Raw genomic sequence first — 12972 nt, 5'->3', positions numbered from 1 at the left:
CCTTTTCCAAAATTTAATTTGGAAAGATTTGACGCTGCAGATCTTCGTCGTCAAATGCGGATATTAATATACGAAATTTTTTCCCGGAAAGTTTAGATATTCGAATATTCCCCGAAGGTGTTCAGAATATTTAACAGATATACTCAAATGAAAATCGAATCAAATATTTTCGCGCAAGTAATGCACGAGAAATTCGTTTCATATTATCAAATATTAAAATTGCCCGAGTCTGAAAAACAATCGTTATTTCATTTATTTGTAGAAAATGTAATAAATAATATATATTTATTTTACTTATTTATTTATTTATTGCTTCACATATATTATTAGCAATTTACGACCAGAACTAACAATTAAGTATGACACTGATCGGCCAGGTATTCGGCGTATGACCAGAAGAAATAAGTGTGTCACTCAACGTAACAAATAAGTGTGATCAGAATTAACAATTAGGTGTGATCAGATGTAAAAATTAGGTGTGATCTGAAGTAACAATTAAGAATGACACTGATCGAACTAGTCTTCGTCGTATAACCAGAAGAAATAAGTGTGACACTCAACGTCTGACCAGAAGTAAAAAATACGTATCATCAGAAGTAAAAAATAAGAGTGACACTGATCGTTGGAATCTTCGATGATTTCAAAGTATGACTAGAAGTAACAAATAAGTGTAAATACAATTATGTGAGGCCGTGGATATATATTGGTTGTGATACCGGCGTTGCAGGTTGCTGTGAATAGCTCAAACAAACTTAACACATTAGAAGGGTTGTGTGTATTCTGACCGTTGTACGTCTTGTTATTCTTTGTTCTGTACGGCTCGCGAGTGGTTTTACTTTTGGGGCCTTGTGAAAAACCGTCCCTGTTTGTGTTCTATTCACGACCCATTGACGTTTGGGATCGTCCTTTCTAAATTTTAGAATTGATGTTTACCAGAAAGAAAGTATTTTAAGAAACAGATGTTGAAAACTTATTTATCCAATTTAAATTGTTATTTAGTTTTTTCGAACACGTGTTTTGTGGCTCGTGATGCGCGGGGGTTTAACGATCTACACGGGAGTGCTTCTCAACTTTGACCCTTTGGGTCACAAAAGCTGGCGTCGCCTGACCTTTTTAAGTTTCCACCAATCAGATTCTGAAATTAAAGACCCAAAACAACTGATTGGTTCCACCTATATTTGAAGTCCATCTGACCCGGATGAACAGGGCATGCGACCTTTGGGTAAAAATCGAAGGTCCGTTGTTCTTGTGAGTAGAATAACATAGTGTTGTTAATTTTCCGGAAAAAATAAAATGCGGAAAATGTTCCAGAAAATTTTACGCAAATTTGAAAATAAAAAATTGAATCATAAATAACTTTTTAAGGGTTTTTAATGTTTTAAACATTTTATCGATATATAATGTCTAATATCAGTAAAAATATTACAAAACAATAATAGTGTTACATTGTTAATCTAGTCTACATGTTTAGTTTTACTTTAGATCTCATTATAAAAGCAGCGCTGAACCACCGTCAAAGCGTTTATTCCCATTCGACCGAAATCCCATTCGACCGAAAGAATTTTAAAATGTAGCCCAATTGGCGGGGTGATTTGGTATTTTATTTATAAGGTATGTACTATCGAAGATCCATGTTTAGGTTAGGTTAGGTTAGGTTAGAGTTGGTTAAGTTTACTATTTCAGTTTTGGTTCAGTTACTTTTCTTGACTAGGTGAAGATAAAAATATAATTCATGCTCATTCCAAAAGCCAATTTATATAGCAGCGTTCGGTCGAATGGGACACATAAAAACCGCACGTTTGGCGGAATTCGGTCGAATGGGACACCTCAAAAACCGCCTTCGATCGAATGGGATTTCGGTCGAATGGGACTAAAGCCCGTCAAAGACGTCGCAAGGCGTAGGACTTTGGACAGTGGAAACATAAGTATTTTAGCCCTTTAGCCATTTCGGGGGAAGTACTTTCCCAAACTTCTGGTTTAAATACCAGTATATGATGTGATAATAAATCTGTTTTTTGTGTGATTATATTCCTATTGTTCATTTTCGGCCAATGTATTTTTAAAAGTGCACATAACGTTTTATACTACTTTATTTTAATTAAAATTAACCGGCATTCTTCAATCTTATTTCCCTAATCTTAATCTGGAGAATAGCCCTAGACGCTTTCGCTCAGTGGTTCTCAACCTCTGTCACCTCGTGGAACCCCATTTCAGTTTCAAATATATCGTGGAACCCTCACTTGAAAAACACTTTGGTATTTATTTTTTTTTCTGCTGAAACTAATAAGCCTTTCTATAAAGTCATTATACGATTATACTAGGGATTTATATTTTCCACCGATGAGCTTTTTCGTCATAATGACGTCGTAAGTTGCTGAACGCTTTTATTCAGTCATCGGCGCTATACTATAGAAACTCTCCCAAGAAGAAAATCGAAGAACCACCCAAGCTGTGCATTTTTGAGTTTTCAAGCGCCTTTCTAAACTTACCTTAATAGATAAAGCTTAAATGATTTTACCCTAGTTTTTAATTAAACTTCGAATTAACCAATTTTTTCAACTTTTCATCAGAGCTACTAATTTATCCGACTAATAATAATAATAATATCCCAACTTAGGTATGAGGCACCAAATTGGATGACTAGGTTTTACTAAATTAGATCAGTTGAACTATGGATATTGGATTTCTAATAAAATAGAGTTAAAAAGTACATACAAAATTTTACATTTATATTATAAACAATTGGGGTTTATTTTAATCTTTAGAATGTACGGAAAAATCAATGTGTACCACGAGGTAATTTGGCTAGTTTTACCCTTAAAACTAGAATCCGATGGCAAAACCTAGTAAACGCAATTTTTTAAATTTCAGATATTTCAGTTTCTTTATTTTGATTAACATTACTTATTATTAATGTCAATGGTGTTAGCTGTTATACGGGAATTCTATTGGCGTGTTGGAATTTTTCCCGAAAGTGTACTGGAATATACTACTAACTCGAAATTTTCAAAATTGGCGTTTACTAGATATTTTGCGCAAGACCGCCGAATAGTTTTCTCATAATTTAAAATGATTTCTTTACAAATATCCCCCCATAACGGAAAAACAAAATCATAAACTATATTTAGTAAATTCCTAATAATATATGTGAAGCAATAAATAAATAAATAAGTAAAATAAATATATATTATTTATTACATTTTCTTTGAATATTAATTCTACAAATAAATGACAAACGATTGTTTTTCAGACTCAGGCAATTTAAATATTTGATAATATGAAACGAATTTCTCGTGCATTACTTGCGCAAAAATATTTGATTCGATTTTCATTTGAGTATATCTGTTAAATATCCTGAACTCCTTCGAGGAAGATTCGAATATCAAAACTTTCCGGAAAAAAATTTTCGTATATTAATATCCGCATTTGACGACGAAGATCTGCAGCGTCAAATCTTTCCAAATGAAATTTTGGAAAAGGCCGATAAAGTGCTTTAAGAAAAAAAAGAAATACATTTTACTACCAAGTTTTCTTTTCCTTTCAAAAGTACACCTCAAAAATGAGCTTCATGTTGTCATAAGCCAGGACTCTTTTTCCGTAACTATACCACTAAAAAATTGAGAAACTGGCAGTTCGAAAGTTTACTTAAATACCTATCCACCGATATGGTAAAAAGGGCAAAAATAGATATTTAGAAACTGGATAAAACTTGGAGCTCAAAAATAAAAATAAAATATGAAGATAAAAACGGTAAGTACATCCAATAATTATTTTTTTCTACTTCCAGAGAATGACTAAATTGATACGATTTTTGCCTTTGCTCCCACTGCCAATTGTGCTCGAAACAGGGCCGTGCAGAGAGGGGGGCAGGTGGACCGAAATCACCCGAGGCCCGACGAAAAAAGGCCCACAAACCATAGAAATAGAAATGAGACTAGAACCACTGCGCTATCCGGTAATCTAAAGGAAAACGGCAAGCTAGAAGGCTGCCATGGCAGTGGAACCGCTACTAATATAGAGTGCGCCATCTATTAAAGAAATTGAAACTTTAAATATTTTAAAATAGCTGGCGTGCTCCCACAAAGAATACTGGCGATTCTACTCTCATGGCAGTCTTACATCTCACCACAATCTAATCGTTCTTGGAGTATAATTTATATTTCTATGCCACAAACAGGTTTTTTAGGCCGGCCAAGGGCGCGTCAAAATTCTACTAATTCTTCCCTTGATAGTGAGAATTCTCACTTCTCAAAATTTTGACGGTCCTCCTCACAGGAGGTGACGTAATCTCTTCTCACGAGTTCTCTTGAGAAGAGTGAGAATGCCTCCGAGCGTTCTCACTTGATCAAAATAAAGATTGCAGCTAATATACTAATCAGTTTACTTGATGCTGAAGAAAATAAACATTGTGATATTTTTGTGGACGAAAGTAAATTTCAGAGAAGTTAAGTTAATTTATAATGAAGTATTTCCTTTTAAATTATAAATAAAATGTTTTCATTCTTCATATATTGTCGTGAAATCGTGTAAAAATAATATTTATTGTCAAAGGCTTAGTTTACAACGTTCGTGGGATTCTCGTGAGCTGCCATCTTCAGAAGAACTTTTTACATTTGACGCTTTTAGCGAGTTCTCACGGAGATAAAAATTCTCGCGAAGAACTCTTCTCAAGAGAAGTAGAGCGTTCTATATAATCGGCCCAAATCAGCCAAACTTTTCATACAGACTATAGAGCTAGTTCAGCGGGACAAACAACTTTGGTTATTCTTTGGTTTAAAAGAATTCGGCTTATGTCCTGTCTTTATAGGAATATTTTAGAGACGTACCTTTTAGGACTTGTAGGAGGGACCCTAGGTGTTGAAGTATGTTTGGGGTTAAGAATATTTTCATGGTCTAAGTTTCTTTTTAAACCCGTGGATTTTGGACTAGTATTGTGCTTATTTGACATCATACATTTATTACAAAAATCATTTAAAATAAGAAAAACGGCGCGGAAAGCCGGAAATTAGTTAAGCCTAGGCTAGCAACTACGCTACTCCTAAAAATCATGGTTAATAAGCCTAAAAATCGACTGCTCTCAATTTCTTACGGGTTTGCCAGATAAATAGTTTTATCTCACACGAAAAACCGGCCCAACCTTCACCTCCTCCGAACTCAAATGGGGGAAAGCACACCACACCGATTTTATAGAACGCTCTATTCCTTCTTAGAATTTTGACGCGCCCCTGGTACGATAGGGGCCCATCGCCTTGACCTTCACCTTCAAAATTTCATTTAGAAGTGCCTGAAATATCTTTGCACGGCCCTGCTCGAGAAGTAAGCTCCCTTCCTCAAAGCAACCAAATCAGCCCTTTAACTCATTGGTTCCCTTAAACTGATGGCATAGGGCGTTATTGAAATGCACGTGATGGTTTAGCCCCTTTCTTGGCGGGGGACGTTTGTCTTTGGGGTTGCAGACGACGTTGCGGATGGTGATGATGACCAAGTCTGTCTGTCCGGGCTGCGAAAGCGTTCGCATTTTCGGAGCAAAGTGTAATTGCTGCGTTCGCAGTTTCTTGGAATTAGGGAAAACTGGAAAAAGTTTTTACAAAAGCGCCCTCTTTTTTCATTGGGTGTATTATAATTTTCTTTTGCAAATTCTGAGTGTACGTCAATAATCTTCGACGTTCGGGACGGATCGAGTGCTGAGGGTTGCGATAAACGTCTCAACGTCCAAATGGCAGGATTTCCACCAGATATTCACGGTATACGTCTTATTATCAATTTGCGATAGTATCGGGCGGGAATTGAACCCAAGCCCTCCTGCGTGACAGGCGAGTGTTCTACTACAGAACCACCGATACGTCTTACGTTTCATTGAAAATTATAAACTCAGCTTAGCGGAAGATAAGATGGATAAATGGTAGAACCCGTGGGTGGTCCACTTAGTTAGTTTTTTGTAATTTATTTACGGGTTTTCGTATCGACTTAGATATAGTTGTATTAATGTGGTGGCGTTGGTTTAACGTTTATTGATATATGAGCTGTCGTTTAGTCAAGTGGCTTTCTGTGCTTTGTTAATGGTAAGGTTTTTGCTTCTTGTTAATACAGTTGGTTTGGATGTTTGGATATCTACGATTCTTAATGCAGTCATTGATTTCCTGGGCGAGTGTTAAAATAACATGAGCGTTAAAGATGCGGCAAGCATTTCGTAAGCGAGAAAAATACAAATACCCTCTGTAGATATTTCTTTCATTAAAATTTGCTTCGTATTATATTTAACTGATAAACTTGTTCTGTAAATAGGGGTAAATTCAATTGTGCATTGTTTTAGTACGTCTAAATCACTGTTGTAACTACTTAATTTATAATATTCTGAATAAATTAAACTCGGTTGTTTCGTCTCAATTATTTTAATTATAATAAAAATTTTATACCGGGCGGGATTGAACCGGGATTACGATTTCAGTAAATAACTCTGAATTGCGGAGATATATCTTTAAGGGTCATCTCGAGAAATTAATATCACTAGGTACGATTATTCCGAGGAGAGGTATATTTTGGCTTGCCAACTTGTTTAATGGTACGATAAATTGGTTAAAATTACTATAATTATCGGTAATTGCTATGAAGAATGGTAACATTGTATTACCAGTCCCCTCAAAATACTTTTAAAACTATGTTTGCATTGATCTTCTAAGTCACTCGTATTAGCTACCTTCTTATGTCGTTTTTACAGTGTAGCCGATGCCGATGCCGATGCCGCCGTGTCACGCATATCTCTTCAAAGGTTAGGGCTAGAAGAGTCAATGATATCTCGTTCGAATGTACATAGCCATTAATAGCCTTTCACAAAGTTTTCAAATCGGAACCCTAGAAGTTGGGCATTTGCTCAATTTACTATTTTCGGTGGTTTCGCTTTATGTGGTAGATATTTTATTTAAAATTAAGTCCGATAACGTTAAAAAAATATTATTGGATAGGTTAGGATTCAGCGGACTTTCAACTTCGGTTATATCAGTAAACATTAAATTTAAGTATAGTTTTCAGGGTAATTTACGGGACCCCAATTTTCGTGGTTTTATATTTTCGCCTAAAAATATACATACAGTTCCTTAATTTAAGTCCGATTTTTATGAAAGTTATATTTTTGTGGTTTACATATAACCTAGAGTTGCAAATACGTCCCTTAATTTTAATTCTAACATTGTAAATCCGCGTGTTTATAGAGGTCTACGCGCCCGTTTCACTCTAGCGTTTTTCAAGGCCGTTCAGAGCGCGTCGCGCTTTCAACGTATGACAAGAAGTAACAATTAAGTATGACACTGATCGACCTAGTCTTCGGCGTATAACCAGAAGTAATAAGTCTGACACTCAACGGCTGACTAGTAGTAACAAATAAGTGTAATCAGAAGTAAAAAATAAGAGTGACACTGACCGAAGGAATCTTCGATGCTTTCAAAGTATGACTAGACGTAAAAAATAAGTGTAAATACACTTATGTGTGACCGTGGATATATATTGGTTGTGATACCGGCGTTGCAGGTTGATGTGAATAGCTCAAACAAACTTAACACATTAGAAGGATTGTGTGTATTCTGACCGTCGTACGTCTTGTTCTCTCCGTGTATTCAGTTTACCATACATGTATGTATATAGTTACGAAATGATTTGATAATGCCAATCCGCCGCTGCCCGCAGCTAGCTCGGATAATAGTTGAGAAGCTAACTAGGTTTGCTGACAGATGGCAACAGCGCTCCGTTCGCAGAAAGCGTTCAGCCTTTAACCCGAGAGAGAGGTTACGGAGATATATTTCCGTATTGGACGGGGGTAATCCACTGGTATTCAACTTGGGGGGGGGTGGGGGGGGGAGCTTTGTGGACTCGTTTCTAGAGCGTGAAAGTTCGGAGGGGGCTTGTCGTAGTGCCGAACTTTCGCTGTATAATAAGCGTCTGAGCCGGAAGTCGTCATAGCCCGGGAGTTTAGCTGAGTTTGTGATAATTTTATCAGTTTCGCTCGAATTTTTGTTCAATTTAATTGCGGGCGTCGTTATGGTTCGTTTTCTCCCGCCCGCGTAAATTGGGAAAGACGGTGCGATTTCTAGGTGCCAGTGTTACTTTGTCAGATCCCCCTGTCTGCGTTAATAGGAGAAACTGTAAAGTAAATTTGGTCTTAGCCAACTTGTTAAAATGGGAAAACAAAATCACGTGACTAAAATATCACAGCCAACTTCGATTCGGTAATTCAGGTTCATAGTTGGCCGTGCGACGGCAAAGAAAAATGTATTCCTTCCAGATACTGCAAACAGCTAATTAACTTCCACCTTTCTATTACAAGATGTTTTAAATAATAATAATTAGATAATGTAGTCGAATCGATCGAAATTTAAACAGCCATTAATTAGTAAATTATATATTGAATATTAGTCCGTAATTTTTAGGATAGATGGCGTTGCCGTTCTCCACAAAGTCACGTGACTAACATCTTTTCAGCCCCCCCCCCCCTGGACTTTATAGTTTCGCCTATTGGGATAATTGGGAGAAAAGATCGTTCCGATTTCGAGGAACTTTTAACATGCGCGAGTTATTTATCTCGTCACCGTCATTTCAAGTTAAATTGAAGAAAAAAAACAACTCTACTTCTCCAATCTCCGCATTCTTACTTCTCCGTTTCGAATGAGTCAGTTCAGAACCGTAGCTAGAGTCAGAACATGAGAAGGTTAAGGGAATTACAGAAGGTAACAGTTGAAAAATGAAAGAAGAGTCTTGTTTTCAACTATTTTTTAAGTAATTATTTTAATTACATTAGGGTCTCCCAATGCCCCCCTCCGTAGGCTTTCAGCTATTTTCGATATAAACAGCCTAAGGACGCGAGTCACGCGACTTAGTAGTCAAATGTATAGGATTTTTTTACAATTGGGCTAGATAGGGCTACAGCCCTAAGGCGCGACGTTTTAGTAAAATATATAGTTTTTTTTACAATTGGACGAGGTAGGGCTACAGCCCTAAGGCGCGACGTTTTAGTAAAATATATAGTTTTTTTTACAATTGGACGAGGTAGGGCTACAGCCAATTTAGGGATGCAACGGTTCCATTTTTTTCTCGGTTCTGGTTCCGGTTCTTAAATTTTCGACTTATCGGTTTCGGTTCCGGTTGTTAAATTTTCGATTTATCGGTTCCGGTTTTGGTTCCGGTTCTCGAAATTTAGAACCGATCGGTTCTGGTTCCTAAACGGTTCCAGTGTGTTTTAAAATTAATTGATATTAAATACACAAAGGGGCGTAGGAACGGTTGTAGAGGGGTTCAATGTACCCCTAAAACTTGAAAAGGTTGAAACTGGGCGTCAAAATTTATCACTTAAGGGGGACGACTATAGTAAAAACCTCTTTTTCGTTCAAGCTGAACGTTTTAGTTTTAACAATTACACAATCGAATTATATTTTTATTATTAGGCTGAACCTTCCTCGCGTTATTACGCTTGACGGACGCGCTTCTGCACAAAGCGCTTACACACACACTTGCACTGCTTTTTCTCTCATTTCACCGATAGAATAGAGTAAATTTTTGGGGCGAAACCCGCAAAATTCTTCGATTGCGGTACCATCCACCTCATCTTTGAATTTAGCTAGTTTCTGTTGGGCGAAGTCTTCGTAAAAATAAGCTTGGCATTTTCACCATACTGCTGTTTTATGACGTCGTAGTGAAATCTATACAATAAAAGTTTCGATAGATCGGAAATGGCGAAACCCGTGTAAATAAGACGGTTAAGAATGAGCTTTTTCTTGGGGAAGTGAATGCCCACAAGGTCATTTTGAAAAATAGTGAATCTCTTAAACGCCGGGGAACTTGCTTTCCTTACCGCCTTTTCGGATGCGGTGACTACTTTCAAATCCTAATGATAACGTAAGTTTTCCATGGTTTTACCTTAAAACAATTTATCTACTTTTTTTTTCTTCTTAATTTAATTTAATTACCCACCGAACACTGCATTGTTCCTTAATTTAAAAAGATCCTTTTCAAAGTCATTAGCCGCCACCTTCCTTTCCTCTGTGTTGAAGTCGATGCTAGTCTTCAACGGTTCAAACAGGCTCCTTGCTCAAATTTAAAAACTCGATTAATTTAGGATATTCTGAGTCCTTTTGTGACGTAGTATTTCAGATTTCTTTGTTGTAAAGGTTAGGGACGTGTTTTGGTAGTCTTTCCTTGAGAGGGATTTGCAGGGTGGTCACTTGAATAAGGAGAAAGAGCTTCGGGTTTAATGGACATTGATTACGGTGCAGTTATGATTGCCGTGTAAAGCATTAGGATATTCTAGATCCACCTCTACAATAAACCCTTCCGGTGCATAGTCGGAACATCTTAGATTTTCCCGTTCACTGCAGGTGGACCGTTCAACCCATTTCAAATTTTTCAAAGGCAAGACGTCGTACATGACAGTTCCGTATAAGTTATTTACGTCTGTTAATTAACAATAAAATTATTAAAAATAAATTTATTATTAAAAAAGGTGTAACTGTCTGGTTTGGTTGCATCGTATGTATCTAGATACTTGTTGTTCGCGAACCGATGGATAATCCTTGATACGCCACCTCGAATACCCTTTTCTATGAAAAAATGCGTGTCTTCATCTGGAAATACGTCCTGTAATTTCGTCATTAAAAAGGCCGCCAGCCACGCAAAACCTGGGTTAGTGTAAGAATGAGCGGGATTCAAAAACAGTCAGAGCCGTCGGTCAAGCTGTCGACGCCACTCAATTTTGTGGGGGTCTAAATTCGTGCACGAGAAAATGGAATCTCTGTTCTCGGCCTTAAATATAGTAGTTTCACTTCCTCGGGATTAAACACAAAGTTCAACGCTGAAAATGCTTGGGAACCAACCTTTGCTAGATTTGAAAGCTACGTTTTTAAGGGAGGCTGGCTAAAATCGGATGCGGTTGTAACAAATAAATTATTAAATATAATTTTGCCCCTCAAATAATTAAAATTATGGTCAATCATTTTAGTATTAGGTTTATAAAAATGTTATTTTCGAAAGGTTTTGTATTTGTATATTTTTAAAATATCGGATGGCTGGTTTTTCCCTTAATTCTAGTTTCCTCGACAAAAAGGCGATGCTCGCTCCTGCACTCTGCGCGGCGCGCTCAAAAACTTTTCCACGGGTTTGACCCATCGCTCCAATAAGCGGTTGCAGCCGCTTCTGCCCGAACGCTTCCAAAACCCCAGTTTCACCTACGTCATGGAAGTCTCCCAGTTCCGGACGAGGTGTTAAAAAGGGTTGGTGATAAAAACATAAGAGAGTCGTCAACAACAAGGTCCTCGAAGCAGGGACCACCGGACCACTGCGTTTTACGCGCGTTAAGTCTAGCGCGGAGTATTATGCCCTCGTGGCTAAGTCTTTTGTTTTGACCTCTAAGAAAAAATATATACGGTCGCGGTTGGTGCCACAGGCAACAAAAATTGTGCTACCGCCATCTTATAACTCTGAAGCCGTGCCAAGAGCCAAGCTGCCGGACCTCATAAGCCAGGAGCTGCGCCATGGTCCCGGGACTTGCCGTCGCATATCAACGCAGATGGTATTGTTAAAAACGTTTGTCGTATATTGGAAACCAGCCAATCCTTTTTATTTTATTTGTGTTAGTATGTAAGTTAGCTTAAAATAAAATGTTTTTGATAGGGGTGTAAATAATGTACGCGTTCTTTTTATTAATTAACTTATTAAATAAATGTTCGACCATTGCCAGTTCTGTGTATTTGTTTTTCTTATAATGTTGACACTTTTATTTTAAATTATCCATATTCCAAAATACATCCCCTAGACAATTAATTTTTACTTTTAACTCTATTTTCCCCAAATCTTTAATTTAACTCATATCGTATAAATATATATATATCTCATCTAATTATAAAAAAAAGTGTCACACGGTCTACAAAACACACCTTCCCAAGCGTTAATGAAATGTATGTTGAACTATTGGTTGCAATACAATCAATCATTTGATTTTTGATTTTAGCAATTTGTTGCGTAATAAGGCCTTTGATTGTAAGTAATACGCATTTATATTACCTGCTTTAGTTGTGAAGGAAAAATGGAATTCATTTCGGAGCTTTCAGCTTCAGATTAAAGCTCTGACACGCACACCCTCTATATTATGATCACAGGTTTTAATGGAAGTTTTTGCGAATGTTTCTTGGCAAAAGTAGCAAGTAGTCGATGCCTGGTATGATCTTTCTTCTTCACCCGTAAGCTGCATCTGAATATTTTCCTTTAACTTATCGGATATGATCGAAGACTCGTCCATAACCATTTTAAAAAACTTAATTTCGATAGGTTTCGTGTTTTACGAGATTACGCATAATAAGAAAATAAAGTTAGATAATGTTTTGTTTATTTACCCTTGATTAACCGCACCAGTGGGGCCAATGATCACGTTTGAGAACCCGCATGTGAGGTGGTCGGCGATAGCGATGCGTCTGGCAAACATATTCATATATTTGACTGCAATGATTCAAAAATTGTTTATGGCACATAAAACACAACCATAAAATTATAACTTTGAAAATAAAACATTGTAATTCAACTTACCATTTGGTTCATCTCGTAATTTTTGAATTTTAGCATGTTCCTTGTGCGGCATTATCATACATTGCGGTTCGTGGACATTGCAATCACGTATATGATAAAGATGGACTTCCTTCGTAGCGCTTCTTTAGAGACATCTACGACAGTAAAAAGGCTTGAGGTCGTGCTTGAAGAATCCACCGAAACCAACGATTTAAGTGACGAATCAAGACAAAATATTTGATTTGACCCTTAGATACCAAGAGAAGATCAATTTCCCCTGTCACGCACACTCTTTGCTCACTTACATATCGCGGGGGGAAAAATCCTTTTTCAGACGCAAATATGTTTATGGACAAATTATTAGCATCTTCGAATTTGTAATTATCGAGTTCAAAGGGGAATGTAATCCCCGACAAATTTAGTTTAATCTCG

This window comes from Leiobunum rupestre, chromosome 4 (assembly GCF_980474605.1).
Source record: "Leiobunum rupestre chromosome 4, qqLeiRupe1.1.hap1, whole genome shotgun sequence".
Taxonomy (NCBI): domain Eukaryota; kingdom Metazoa; phylum Arthropoda; class Arachnida; order Opiliones; family Sclerosomatidae; genus Leiobunum; species Leiobunum rupestre.
Note: the sequence above shows the minus strand (reverse complement) of the source record.